This window comes from Heterocephalus glaber, unplaced genomic scaffold (genome assembly GCF_053883595.1).
Source record: "Heterocephalus glaber isolate CG9 unplaced genomic scaffold, H.glaber_assembly_v1.0 deba00000818, whole genome shotgun sequence".
NCBI classification, from domain to species: Eukaryota; Metazoa; Chordata; class Mammalia; order Rodentia; family Bathyergidae; genus Heterocephalus; species Heterocephalus glaber.
This window is the reverse complement of record NW_028258164.1, coordinates 1,347,529-1,360,248: the sequence shown is the minus strand read 5'-3', so window position 1 is coordinate 1,360,248 and position 12,720 is coordinate 1,347,529. Positions and strand designations below refer to the sequence as shown.

The 12,720-nt window shown below is 40.6% G+C and overlaps 1 long non-coding RNA gene across 1 annotated transcript in view; it reads right to left on the bottom strand.

Annotated features, from left to right (window-relative positions):
- Positions 1-8,999, bottom strand: part of LOC147828924 (uncharacterized) — a 40,713-nt gene extending 31,714 nt beyond the window's left edge. The window contains exon 1 of the long non-coding RNA XR_015449925.1: positions 8,910-8,999. This is a non-coding gene — a long non-coding RNA (uncharacterized LOC147828924). The remainder of the gene's footprint in view (positions 1-8,909) is intronic.
- Between the last annotated feature and the right edge of the window lie 3,721 nt (positions 9,000-12,720).

The following is a 12,720-nucleotide window of genomic DNA, read 5'->3' as shown; positions in this document are numbered from 1 at the left end:
AATGCTCACCACAGTTCACAGGGAACACACAGGATGAATATGGTGCTTTGTTGTAGAAACAGCTGCTTCTCATTATTCTTATTAACTGGATTTTTAAAAATCACCCTAGTAAGGATCAGATCAAAAGACTTGGACCTCATTTCAAGTAAGACAAATCACTCCCAAAGTAACTCAGAATGACATTTTTGACTTTCGTGATTAGGATCAAGTTATACCCCAAGTTCCAGCTCCAACACCTCCCCTCTGGCTGCCAAGCAGGCTGAATACTTTCCCTACTAACCATGGTTGTCCCACAATTTAGATCTTATGTCCTGGCACTATTATCTCTACCCATGTTCTACCTTCTGCACAAGGCCCTATAGGAAAAATTGGGGGTCTGAGAAATAGGAGACCTGGCCATGTAATAAGTATTCAAGTCAAAATATACTCAGTGAATTGAGCCTGTACTCTCACCTTGGATTTACAACCAACTAGACAATGTGTTAGTATTAGTCTAGTGTTAGACCTCGACGATCCCTTTCCACTCTAAAATTCTAGGATTTTATTATTTTATCTCCTGGTTTTACTGTGGACTTGGGTCCACTTATTGGCTGTCTAACCTTGGATGGGCCACTTAACCACTCAGAACATCAGTATTCTCACCTGTAAAATATGGACAGTTATGCCTTTCTTGATGTGAGGATTAACTATGTAAAAAACCAGGCACAGAAATGTCTCAGTCCTATAGTCATAAGTTCATGGTGTTAAGCAAGACTGGGTCCTGGGTTTTATAACTTTATACACAGGCGAGAACAGGACCATGTAGTATATTAAATTCTATTTCTCATTTGTGGCCTACAGTGATTTCTGCCAGTATTCACCACAATGGCTGTCATTCCTCCACCTCACCTGTACCCGATTATCCAGATTACCAGGGGTCTGGTGAGATGTGGGTGGGAAATGGATATGGATAGTTATTGCCGCCTCCTCCCAGTTATGCATAGTGCTGCTGAAACACAAGCTTAGAATATCCATGCAATGCAAACCAGTGAGTAATACAAAAATCATTTTTATTTGACTTTGAAATGAAGCTTAAGATATTTTGACAAATTCTTTCTCTCTAATTAAACTCTGCCTAAGATAAAAATCAATTCCCATCTCTTTAGTCCTCATCAGCTCAAATTAGGAAGAGGCAGCCCAAAAACCTAGTTGTTTCAGAGAAGCCCACTTTACTCAATGTTTAATATTTGCTACACAAACCCCTTTGCAATGCACAAGATGCATAGAGCCAGAACCTGTGTATTCAGGCAATGGGGAATATTAATTCTATGACCTCAGCAGTTCCAGGCCAATCCCACTCCCATGCCACCCACTGTCTGGGACCAAACCCTCAGCGACATCAGATCTCTGACCCTTACTGTCACTGGTTGTTGTGTTAGTTATGTTTCCCTACTGTAACACATACTTTAGAGAATAACTACGTAAAAAGAGAAGCTTTATTTGGGCTCAGAGGTTCAGAGTTCTGTCCAGCATCAGTTGGTCAGTCTCAGTGGGATTTTGTTACCTACAGATGGGATGGAGAACTTCTGAGGTCTGGTTAACCCCAAGGCAAGGAATACTGTTCAGACCCCACTAATAAGACACCTAACTGAGTCAAAGGCTGTCCCTTTGAGAACTAGAAATGAAAAGAATCTGTAGTTCACGAGAAGAAAAGTTTTGAAGGGCATCTCTCTTCATTCTTATTACAGCATCAAAACCTGTATCGAAATCTATCTGCTCAAGTGCCTACAGTGGGCCTGTGTGTCTGAAATAGGTAAGTTATGAACTTCACTTACTTTTAAGTGGGTGAAATAGACTTGTTATTGAATATTATATTACAGTTTATAGTATATATTATAGTCATTAGTTTCTGGGGACATTTCAGGGAAGGGATATAGAGACTGAGTTGAACTCTTTCTCAACACTGTACAGTATTTGTACTCCAGGGATAAGGCTTTTATGTAAACAGAAACAATGTTTGAATTAACTTTAGAATCCCTGCCTGCAGTTACTCCTGAAAAGCAATCATTTCCCTGACCTGAAGTGTCCCTGAAGGAAGTGAGTCCAGGTGCTGCAGTGGTGTGCAGGGTGCATTCTGAGCTGAGCTTTGGTTCCAAGGGAAGGGGCTAGGGAGGCACTGGGATGAGACGGGGAGAGAGAGAAGGTGAGTCTGGGTCTTCGTCGTGGAAAGGTCCTCTGTGATCCTATACACTGTGGCTGGAGGAGAACCCAGTGCTGGGGCAGGGTTTTCCTCCACACACATCTTCAGCACCTCTCCCAGTCTGCTTCTCACTGTGGAGGTACCAGGGAAATAGGGAGCAGAAAAGCTATCATCTCTTCTGGTTTTGCTTTTCAAAAGCCAAATCCAGAGAAGAAGACCCTTCAAGGAAGCAATAGAGGGCTGGCCTTAGTACAGGATGGGAGGGGGTACACTTGCTCCACGCAGGGTGCTGAGCCTCAGGGGATGAGGGGATGACTGCAGGGAGCTCCTAAGGAGGGCCCTGTGTCCTGAGTGGCCATCGTGGGTGACAGACATAGTGCAGACCCAAAGTCACCAGACTGCCCCATGTGGAGTTCATTCCCTCAACATCCTCACCCCAGTTTATGGCATTAGGAAGTGCAGCTGAGGGAAAGTGCTTAGGTTTAAATTAGGTCAGAAAGATGAGATCCTCACGTGGGAGAATCCGTGCCTTGATAAGGAAAGGAAGAGGCGTGAGAGGTCTTTCTACATGCACATGTGTATACACACACACACACACACACACTCAACACAAGGCAGGCTCTCATCTAGCCAGGTCTAGTGGCACCTTGATGTTGGCCTTCTCAGCTTCCGGAACTGTGAGAAATGAATGTTGGTTGTTTAAGCCACTCTATCTGCAGTATTTTGTAATACCAGCTCAAAATAAGACACAAGGGGAGTATGTGAAAGACATTATTAGGAGAACTTGTCATCATTCAGCCCCCCTGATGCAACCATCAGAGGCCTGGAAGGGCCAAAATACTGGCTAAAGACAACTGCACCTCCATTCAGGTAGAGGCCTGAAGTAAACAGGAAGTGGGTGAATAGATTAATAAAAAGCCCAAGATAAGCTGCATACTTGCATTTGTGGATGGAGGGTTTATCAGCAGGAATAGGCAGATTTCTGCCTTCAAACTGTCCTGAATTTAAATATCAAGAGTCTCACAATATTTACTTCTCAGAGAGAAAATAATAAATTTCATTAAAATAAACTCTTCTTTCTCTGTTTTTATTTCACCAAAGATGTCACATTTACCTAGATGGAGCCAGTCTTCTTGGTGTTATAAGATTTTTTTTCCTTTGCGCTCTGATTTCTAAAATGCATATGGTATTGGGTAGATTTTATCATGTGGCAAAAGCTCCATGAAAGTTTAGGTTGTCCCCGTGGTGACACAGAGACACAAGGTGTTGCCTGAACTTCATATTCAAAGTCCTGACTCCTTGATGACAAAGTCACCTCTTTTAACAAGAACGGAAAGTGTAAATATTTTTGTTCTCATTTTACTTTATAATAGGTGCCACATAGTTTGTCTGGGTTCCTCCAACTCTCTAAGGCTATTATTAAAATACTAAGGTGAAGAATACACTAACTGCATTCCATGTTCCCAGGTTGCTCTTTGTTCAGTCTTTGTCTTCCTAGTTCTCCAACAATGCTTTACCTTGCCACTCCCTGAGGGGCAGCATAGCCACAGCACTGAGGTTCATGGCTCTGCCATTTACTAGTTGCATAACCCCAGCAAACTCCCCATTGCAGACTTCTCAAACTGAAAACATACATAGTACTTCACAATATTCTTGGCATTAAATAAGAGTTTACATAATGCTTGGCACAGTTAATGTTAGCTTCACCTGTGGCACTCAGGGAAGCCATCTTTTCACCTCATCCTGACTAAAGTGTGATGGACTTCCTGACTGACTGACTGACTGACTGTCACACTATCTTTTACATCTTTACTTAACCTCTGTGACCCTCAAACTTTGGGACCAACCAGAATCACCTGGGAAGCAGCCCATCTTTTTGGCTGACTCAATAGATCTGAGTGAGGCCTGAAAGAACCACTTTAAAAACCACAAGTGTGGGAAGGAAACACCCGCCATCGTCCCAAGCTCCTAGGGCAGAGAAGGTGAGCCTCGCGGGCACCAGAAGCACCCCCGCACCCCGGTGGGAATGAGAAGACACGTAAACAAGCCTCAAAAACAGACTTCTGGATCACCTACAGCAACCTCAAAGGGAAACGAGATGGAACAATCTGATACTCAACCACCTGGACTCTGAACTGGTAACAAAAGAGGATCTAGGAAAAATGAAATCATAAATAATTACTCAGATAACAGCAAAGATTGTGCTCATGGTGCAAGACATGATTAATAAATCTAGAGAGGACATAGATTAAAAAAATAGAGGATCTGAGGAACATGATGGAATCTCAACACAGGAAACAAATGGAATCCATAAGACAGATGCAAACAGATTTCCAGGAGATTAAAAAATCCATCGAAAGTCTGCACAGCAGAATGAACCAATGTGAGGATAGAATTTCACATATAGAAGAAAAGATTGCAATTAGTGAGGAGGAAAAGAAAAATAGCTTTAAAATTGTATAGGAACGTGAGAAATCAATTCAGCAGCTGCTAGATGATGCAAAGAAGAATAACATAAGACTGATTGGAGTCAATGAAGAAAGAGGTGAGAGTGCAGATGACATAAAACACTGTTCACAGAAATGATGGCAGAAAACTTCCCAAGGAGGGGAAAAGAACTTCACATACAGATAAGTGAGGCATATAGGACTCCAACTAGCCTTGATCAAAAAAAATTCTACACATAGGCATATAATAGTTAGAATTCCAGAAATTCAACAGAAGAACAAAATTCTGCAAGCAGTGAGAGAAAACAAACAAATCACATACAAAGGAAAGCCCATCAGAATCACAGCAGACTTCTCAATGCAAACCCTCAAGGCAAGAAGAGCTTGGAGTGATGTTTTTCAAGCCCTAAAGGAAAACAGACTCCAACACAGATTGATGTACTCTGCAAAACTATCTTTCAAAATTGATGGAGAAATAAGATACTTTCATGATAAAGAGCACCTCAGGAACTTCATGAATACCAAACTGGCACTCCAAAAAATTTTAGACAATACCCTAGGAAAAGACAATGAGGATCACAACCCCAGGAAACCCAGCAGAATGAATCCATTGGGTGTGACAAATTAAACCCAAAGGGGGAGAATCCAACAAAAAAGAAAAAGTCATGACAAGGCTTTTAAAACTTTTAACTTCATCTCCCTAATGAGTGTATAATTCAATCTTGTTATTGTACTGATTAATATTTTTCTGATTCTAGAGTTGCACACCTTTCCTTGTGCTGTACTAGCTATTTATCATCTTCTTATGTCTGCTTTTTAATTGGGTTGTCTATTAATGAGCTCTAAGAATTCTTTATATATTCTGATCATAGGTTATATGCATTGTAAATATGGTCTGTTTAAGGACTACTTTTCATTTTAATGATGTCATTTAAAGTTCTAAATTTTGATGGAATCTCATTTATCAAGTTTTTTCTTTTATACATCATGTCTTTTGTATCCTAGGTAGTTCTTGCCTACTCTGAATTCATAAACATTTTCCCTTATAATTTCTTCTCAAAGTTTTATACTTTTAGGCTTTCATATTTAGGTTCATAGATCCCTTCAAGTTATTTTCATGTATGGAAATAAAGGGTTGAGGTTAATTTTTTATATATGGATACCAGATGTTCTAGTGCTGTTTGCTGAAAACACTATCTCTTCCTCGGCTCTTGAATTGAGTTTATATTCTATAAAATGCTAATGTTAAATAATCTTTCAAAACTCAGTGGACCATATATGTGTGGTTCTATTTCTAGATTCTCTGTTTTATTCAAATGATCTATATGTCTTTCCTTACACCAACACTGTCTTGATTACTGTAGCTTTAGAAGTCTTAAAATTAGGTACTAAATGTCTTCCAACACTGTTTTTGTTTTTGTTTTTGTTTTTTTTAACTTTTCTAGGTCCTTTGTACTCCTACATAACTTTTAAATTTCAATATCCAATTCTTCATTTATAGCAAGTACACACAGATCTGAATTTTTATATATACCTTGTGTTTTCTAATCCTGCTAAATTCAAATACAAGTTCTAGGGGCTCCTAGAGATTTCTTAGTATTTTCTCTGGAGATGGTCATTTCATCTACATATAAAGATTTTGCTTCTACCTTGCCAATCCTATCCTAATTGTGTCATTTTATTGCCAGACTATTTTGGTGGGGCCTAGGTTTCAAAGTTTAATGGACAGATAAAGAGTACGCATATCTGCCCTTGTTCCCCACCTTAAGGAGAAAGCATTGTATCTTCTCCATTCATATAAGGCATTCTCACGGAAGTATGGAGTACATATCTTTAATCTGTTGAGAAGGTTCTGTTCTACTTCTGGTCTCCTGATAGCTTTTACCATGAACAGTTGTGGAATTTAGTCCAATACTTTTTCTCCAATTAATGACAGGATCATATGGCTTTTTCCTTTCCTCTGTTAAAATCATGACTTTTGAGGGTGGATCTTCCAATGCTGAACCAACACTGCCATCCCTATAACAGAACCACTTTCTACATACTGCCAGATCTGACTTCTAATAGTTTGTTTTGTTAAACAAATTTCTATCTATGTTCATACTTTTTTCTTCTATTATCTTTATCCAGTTTTAGGATTAGCACAATGTTGAGTTCCTAAAATGAGGGGAGAAGTGTTCCTTTTTTCTGCTTTAAATGTTTGATATAATTTATCAGTTAAAATGTTTATGAGCCTGCTGTTGTCATATAGGTAGGTTTTCAAGCTAGGAATATACTTTCTTTAATAGGTGCTATTCCAATTTTATATTTCCTCCAGAGTTAGTTTCGTTAATTTGTATTCCGAGGTACTTCTTAGAAGTTGTCAAATTTATTTCAAAACAGATTTTTGTAATATGCTTTCTATATCCTTTTAAATTCTGTAAAATCTGTGGTAATGTCTCCTAGATCTTGATATTGTAAAATGTTCAATTGATATTGTGTAACAGGAAGAAAAGGTCTAAAGGAGCAGGGGAAGTGGGAGGAGTAGGGGAAAGGAAAAAAGGGAAAAGAAAAAATATGAGAAAAGGAAAAAAAGGGAATCAAACTCTTTGCAAATAGGGAAGGGTGGAGGGGGTGAAGTGAGGGCAAGGGAAGGGGAAAAAAAAGAACCAAGAAACTCATGTAAAGGTACAAGACCCCAATGATGAATGTAACTGTATTTTATACCTAAAATGTACCAATAAACTTAATGGGAAAAAAAAACAAAAAAAAATCACAAGTGCGGTAGGAGGATCAAAGGCTGTGGGATTGGAAAGAGCTGAGTGGGCTTCTAGTCATGTGACCTGGGATCTGTCACTTAACTTACTATATCACACTCCAAAACTTACACAAAAGTATCATCATGGAGTTTTGTAAGAAAAATGTAAGAAGCCTGAAAAGGAACTGGCACAAGTGGGTTCTTGGTACATGAGGGTAGTGTACAGAGAGGGAGCTTGAAAGAATTTCTCATTAGTCCTTTATGTATGAGGGGAGGAAAAACCACTTATGAGGGATGCTCAAAACATGCACATTGAAATGTGACCAGGTTGTGGCCATCAGAGCAATCTTTTGTTTTTTAGTTTTTTGAGTCAGGGTCTCACTGTGTAGTCCAAGCTGGCCTCAAACTCATGGCAATCCTCCTGCCTCAGCCTCCTGAGTTCTGGGATTACAGGCATGTGCCACCAAGAAGCCTGGCCAGAGCTGGGTCTTGAACTTGTGCTTCTTGTGAGAGCCAAACTCAGGACCTTAACAAAAGTCTGAGCTCTATGATTTTATTTTAGAGCACTCTGCATGTCCCATGACTTGTGGGTAATAACTGGCATCTTTGGGAGGCCTGATAGCACACAGCACTTGATTGTTAATGGTAGAGTTTTGTACATAAGGGATGGAAACCACATAGCTGTAATATGATTTGGGAGAAAGAAATACTGACTTCTCCTCCTCTTCTCTCTTGCCCCACTACTTCCCCTCCTTCTCCTTCTCCTCATTTGGCAGATGTGCTGTTTATTATGAAATTATAGTCAAAAGGAAGGCTGTCACTGCAGACTTAAAGGGCTTCCTCCTTCAGCGGTGGTGAAACTACAGCACCTGTGCCATGGCAGGCTATTTGTTATCACTGAAAGCTCTAAAGGTTCGCCATCACTGTGATGTGTCCACTCCAGCATGGAATGGTACTAGATACCACATCACATATGGTACCTGACACTGCACTATCATGTCCCATTCCTTGACTTGAAGAAGCATAGGATAACTAACTGCCTTATCAGAAGAATGTGAACTTTCTGGCAGCACAAATAATTCTCCTTAAACATGAAATTTTTCTGTTTATTTCTATCCTCAAAGTTGCAAAGAAAAGTTGGGAATAGTCTACATATCTTGAATTTTAGGGCCGGAAGGGAATCTAAAGAGAAATGCTTATAATATTTTTTATCATAATCTAGAGTAAAATATATTTACATATGACCCTTTCACATAGACATATTCTAATATCTAGCATCTGCCCATTCTATTTTATATTATTGATTGTAGTTCATCCTACTTCATATTTTAATGTTTGTTTTGATCTGTTAAATTGACTCCTTGACCCACGAATGGGTCATGTCTTAAAGTTTAAACATATTGTTCAAATTGCAGCTAAAAATGACTCCCATGACACCATTCAACAATTGGGCTCATTGAAAATGTTCCATTTTGTAATAGTTTGATGAAGCCAAACAAACCACTTACGAGGATTATGGCTACAGTTCTCATGTATTCAAACTTACCAGTAGTGCTTGTTTCCTCTCCAATTCAGTGGCAGAAGGTGAAGGCAGGGTAGGCTTTGTCCTCCATATTTATGTATTCATCCTTTCACCAAAACTAACATGAAAGAGAAATGATGTTGGAGACACAACAATGATTGGGCCTAACTCCTGCCCTCAATGAGCTCACAATCCAACAGTTTATGATGTGAAAGAGATGGCCAGAGCCAGCATGGGCTTTTAGGGGAGCAGAGAGGATACTCTTTAAGTCAGACTGGTGAATCCAGGAAGATTTCCTGGAGTAATGCTTAAGTCAGTTGTTGAAGAGAGGCTGGTAGCCTGCTACATGAAGCTGGGGCAAAGTCATAAAACAAGAAGTTTCAAGTGAAGGAGGAAGTGGGATGCAGCGGGGTGAGGTGGGGATCAGAGGGTAATGAGGTCAGTAGGGCTGGAGCATGAACCTGTGTGCTGACACATACAGGCATATACGTACAGAGACAATCAATGGGATCCAGGGAAGAAGCTGACCGTCTGAGTTTAGTTTTTCACCTATCTGGTGGCCACAGCAGTGCAGATGTAATGGAAGGGAAGACCGGGGCAGAGGCCATTTCTCTTCTTTTTCACTGCCACATTTTCTCTCCTCCTTTGTAACAACATCTTCGAACCCTAGCACATAATTCCCATCTGATACAAGAATCTCATTGCTGGACTTCCTGTTTTCCCAGGACATCCTTGCACTTCCTGCTACGACCTTGTTGATTTAAAAACCCACTCAGATAATCTCTCTAATATCAGGCTTCATAGGACTGTGTCTTCCTCTACTCTGATGACCTCCATCAGAAATAAGGCCAGGCCTTGGACCACACCGGCACTGAGAAGCTGCTCATATTCACTTTCTGTTCCACCTAACCTCCCACTTCTAGCAAGCTAATGTTGGATGTGCTAGGAAATGTATTAGGAGAGGAGGACATCAAGTTGTATCATAAAAAATCCTTGTACTCAGGAAAATTACACTCATGGGATAGACAGACAAGTAAAGTAAAATCCAGAGTGACATATCCTAAGCTGCTGGTGGCACTAAGGGTAAAAGTAATAATAATTAACATCGGTTTGGTGCCTCCTATGAGCAGGTACTCTTCTAGATGCTTTAAGGGTATTAACTTAGTTCTCTTAATAGGTGAAAGTTATTTACTTTGGTGGTGGGGCCAGGATGCACATCCAGATAATTGGCCTTCAGAAACCACGGTAATAACCTCCACCCCCACTTTTATTTATCAGGTGAGATGTGTTGCAGTGAGAGTTCATGAGAAGGCACCTAGTGGAGGAACCCTGGAGCAGCGAGCTTTGGCATCAGTCTTGAAAAGTAGTAGAACTAGCCAGCTGCAGACAGTTGAAAGGAGGTGGTCCAGGAAATCTGGGAATCTGATTGTGAACCAAGCAGAGAAACACAGAGCAGAGCCTCTTTTTAATAGTAGTTAATTATTTATGAGCCCTTGCTATGAATCAAGCTCCTACTCAAACAGCTGGCATGAACCATACCATTTAATTCTCACCCCAGGCCTGGGGCTTGATTTTATTATCATCTCCATTTTACTGATGTTGCTGTGGTCTGAATGTGCTTCCTCTAAATTCATTCTGAATGAATGTGTTGGCATTCGGAGGATGGGTCTTGTAGGAGGTGATTAGTTTGTGAGAGTAAATCCCTCATGAATAGGATTAGTGCCCCTCTAAAGGAGACTCTGGACAACTAGCTAGTCCCTTCCACCAGCTGAGAACACAGTGCGAAGACATCATCTCCGAACCAGGAAATGGGCCCCCACCAGACATACAATCTGCTGGGCCCTTGATTTCGGACTCCCAGCCTTCAGAACTAAACAGTTTCTGTTGTTTATAAGCCACCAAGTCTATGACATTTTACTTAGTAATCCAGACTGACCAAGACAGATGCTGGGTAATTTACCCAAGGTTGTGCTAAGTGAGTGACTTAGTGACCTTGGCAGACATTCATCTCCATTGTCTTTCTTGCTAGCAGAACCCTAATAACACAGGTTGGTAATATACCCACCCTCGCCCCAGTGCTGTGGAATGAATGATAACAGACTCAAGCTCATCCTGATCTCTTATTCTACTTCTTAATACACATGTTGCCAGCCTCCCTTATAGGTGGTCATGTGGCCCAATTCTGTCCAGTTAGGTCTAAAACATCTGCTGGGAGGGGCTGGGATTTAGCTCAGTGGTTCTGCCACCTGCCCCACAAGCACAAGGATCAGAGTTCAATCGATCCCTGGTATCAAAAAAAAAAAAAACTGCTGGGGGACTTCAGGGAGTTCTTCCTCCTTGATGAGAGGAAAGCATGTTTTCTGCTTGTCCTCTTCTTTCTTCCTCCATGAGATGATGGTATGAAGATGCCACACTTAAGGCTGTGGCAGCCACCTTGCAACCATGAGGCAACAAACCCAAGGAAGAATGTTACTATGTTAGGGATGGAAGAAAGCAAAGTAAAAAGTGTCCTGGGCTTTGAGGATACTGTTGGACTGCTATGATAAATCTACACACATCCTGTTAATAAAAACGATCAAATGTCACTATGTCACTATTGAGGCTGGAAATTTGTCAAGTCTGGCCAAGGCTGCAGCTCCATATCAATTGACTTAGAATGGAAGTGGATTTTGGAAACAGGAAGCCTGGCTGTCTTTTCAGCTGATAGCTGTTATTCAGCACTGCAGAATTCCATGCCTCCAGCTCCTCCCACCCTCCAACCTTCAGTTCACATACACAGTTACTATTCCTAAGAAAGGAACAAAGGCAAAGTGTAACACAGAAAGAAAGTAGACATTAGAGATATTTTAATTACTTGAGCTATTACTTTCCTGATTTACTATTTAAAACTGGAACAATAATGACACATAATGCAAATGAACCTTTAATCCTACTATAAAGATTCCTTTCAAAGAACCCACGTAGCACGTCTCTCAGCATGAGTCTCACACACTGGCCCGCGTGCTTCGCCTCAGATCTTCAGTTTGTGCTAACACTGTCTCATCCCATCACCAACAGGCACTGATTCATTAATCCTCAAATTTTCCTCATCTCGTACAGTGCCTCAGGCATCGTAGACTCTTGCTAAATGCTTGTGATATGGAATTAAAATTGCCTAATATTCCTTGTATGGAACAGCTACCCAAATCATAGACGTCTTAGGAATTAAACGGCTATATTAACATCTTTCTGGCCTTGAAAGATAGTTTCCTAATAGCTACTAAAATTTAAAGAAATGAAAACTGCTGGAGAGGAAGTGTGATAAGTCAGTGACAGGGAGTAGATGTTTGACAAATACTGTAAATTGTTCCGCTGCCTTCCTCACAAGAGCAAGATCCCAAGTTCGATCCCTGGTACCAAAAAAACCCACCCTAAACCAAAAAAACAAAAAACAAATACTGTAAGTTAAATTGAGCCAAACAAGCTTTTAAAATGTATTTGTCCTGTCTGGGGAAATGCAAAATGTGATTAAAACGACCTGCTGTTTTGGGGTGTGTTAGCTACTTTTCTCCCATTACTGAGACAAAATACCCAACACCCAAAGTTAGAAGGGAAGGGATTTATTTGGCTTACAGTTCATACAGGTTTCCGTCTATAATCAGCTGACTCCAAGGCAGGGATGACAAACAGGCATGGCAGAGCAGAAACAACATCGTGGGCTCAAGATAGCAAAGGTAACAAGAGAGTTTAACAGCATCTTGCTGCCGCTTTTATTTTATTCAGATTACCAGGATTAGGGTGGTGCCAAACCAATCACTCACATGTACTGGTTTTGTAATCACAGGCCCTTAACCCC